General features: G+C 34.1%; 1 protein-coding gene across 1 annotated transcript in view; it reads right to left on the reverse strand.

Annotated features, from left to right (window-relative positions):
- The window catches only part of Wdr70 (WD repeat domain 70), a 304,681-nt gene that overhangs the window by 222,114 nt on the left and 80,291 nt on the right, over nucleotides 1-2,276 (reverse strand). The gene's annotated exons all lie outside the window — the stretch shown is intronic.

Consider the following 2,276-nt stretch of genomic DNA (forward strand, 5'->3'; position numbering starts at 1 on the left):
GATGGTAATCTGTAATAGTAGTTTCATGCTTGGAGTGCCTGTCATTCTGGTCTTCTGAATATGGGCTGCTTGTCATGACATGCCAGTTGCTGCTATGCTGTCTCTCGGGTAGATGACTGTTCAAAAAGAAGGGAGTGGTGAATGAAGGCAAGAGACAGGAAAAGGAATATTGTGGGACTGTCCTGTTTCAAGGTTGTATATGGTTAGATTTTTGGACTTATGTCTAAACATAAGAAGTATATAATTCGTTATGCCTATTTTTTAAATATATTCTAATTTTTAAATGTTTTTTCATCATATTCTGACAGTGGTTTCTTAAGGCCTCTAATTACCACTGTGTTAGTGTTTGTTTGATTTTTCATGTCCATTAAAACTTGTTTTATATACTTTGGTGTGCCAGTATTTATAATTGTTATCTTTTCTTCTTGGAGTTCTCCATTAAGAATTATGTACTGACCTTCTTTGTCTCTTCATCAGTCTTGGCTTGAAGTTCAGAAGTTCAGTTTGTATATAACCACCTCTGTTTTCTTCTGCGATCCTATCAAATGAAGTATTGTTTTCCATCTCTTGATTTTCAGCCTACAAACTTCTTTTTGAGTTAAATATATTTCTTATATGCAGCATACAGCTGTTTCTTGCTTCTTGATCCATTTTGACCATCTGCTTCCTTTGATTGACACCATTTACATTGATAATTATAACTGATATGCGTCAACTTATCCTTGTCATTTTATTTTCTTTTTGTTGGTTTCCTTTCTTTTCCTTCTGTTTAATCACTTGTCTTGCCTGGTGGATTATTTCTATTGGTGTTCTTGGGGTTGTAGTCTTCTTTATCTCTAAAATATCTCAAAAATATTTGAAGAGCTGATTTAGTGATCATCATTTCTTCAGTTGTTCTTTGTCATGGAAGAATCTTATTTCTCTATTGCTTTTGCAGAATGGTTTTTCAGGGTACATCAATCTGGGCTGGAGGTTGTTTTCTTTCAGTACTTGAAATACAGCACTTCAAATTCTCCTTGACTTGATAGTTTGTGTTGAGAAGTCTGCTATGATTCTAATGGATTTGATTAATAGGTGACTTTTTTCTTTCTCAAATAGCTTTTAGTATTGTTTTTGCGCTGAATTCTGTAATCTTAATTATTACATGCCTTGGTGTAATTTCTTTTGGTTATGACTAATTAATTGGAGACCTATTATGCCTGACTTATTTGTTGAATTCTTTTCCTACACTTGAGAACGTTTCTGCCATCACTTCCGTGGACAGGCTTTTCATGTGGTTTGCACTATCTCCTGCTTTTTTATTTATTCTGATCAATCTTATCTTGTTCTTTGTATCAGTTTGTAGTTGTTGGATTTCTCATGGTTCCTTGATATTTTTAAGTCATCTTTGTTTTCATGATCATTAACCACAATCCTCAATCCTGACTTCTATATCTAATACTGAGTCCTCACCTTGGTTCAATCAACTGCAAATACTTTTGGTGGAATTTATAATCTCCTGGACATCTATTTGAACCAGTTTCATGGATTCCACTTTCTTCCTGCATTGGGGATTGATGGTTTCCATGATTTTTAGCTTGATTTATTTTTTTAATCTGCTTGTTCTGGAATCACTGAGCAAGTCCTACATATTAATCTTTTCTTTTTTATTGGCCTGAGGATTATTTCTGATCTGATTTTCTCTATAGGTTCATTCATCTACTTTTTTTTTACTTCTAGTGCAACCATTTCAGAAAATTCAGGTGGGTGATTTCTGACTATCTCATGGGCCCCTAGATTTGTTTGGGTGGAATGGAGTTCTGGGATTACATTTGGCTTCTGTTTCTTATAGTTTTGTTCTTTTTTTTTTTTTTTAATTTTAATGTTGATGCTTATAAATTGCTTGTGGTACAAGCGACACCTGGGGCCAGTAAATGTCACGGTCATTGTGCACGTCCACAACACACTAGAACTTTGTGCGATATCCTATCCTCAAACTGTTAGAAGTGCTGGTAATTTATTTGCCATTCCAGTATTTATCTTCTGTTTTACTCTTAATACTTTTTTGCTATCATGTTTTCTTTTGTTTTTGTTTTTGTTGCAGAACTGGGGATTGAACTCAGGCCCTTGCGCTTGCCAGGGAAGTGCTTATTCTACTGAGCCATCTCCCCAGCCCCTTCTTTGCTATCATGAAAAAAAAATTTTAGTTCAATTGCTTTGAAACATTTAATTTTTAATTAATTAGTATTTAATTTTCTGAATACTGCATAATCTTAATCTTTGTTCTAAGATTTATA

The sequence above is a fragment of the Octodon degus genome, unplaced genomic scaffold, assembly GCF_000260255.1.
Source record: "Octodon degus isolate 3935 unplaced genomic scaffold, OctDeg1.0 scaffold00002, whole genome shotgun sequence".
Classification (NCBI taxonomy): domain Eukaryota; kingdom Metazoa; phylum Chordata; class Mammalia; order Rodentia; family Octodontidae; genus Octodon; species Octodon degus.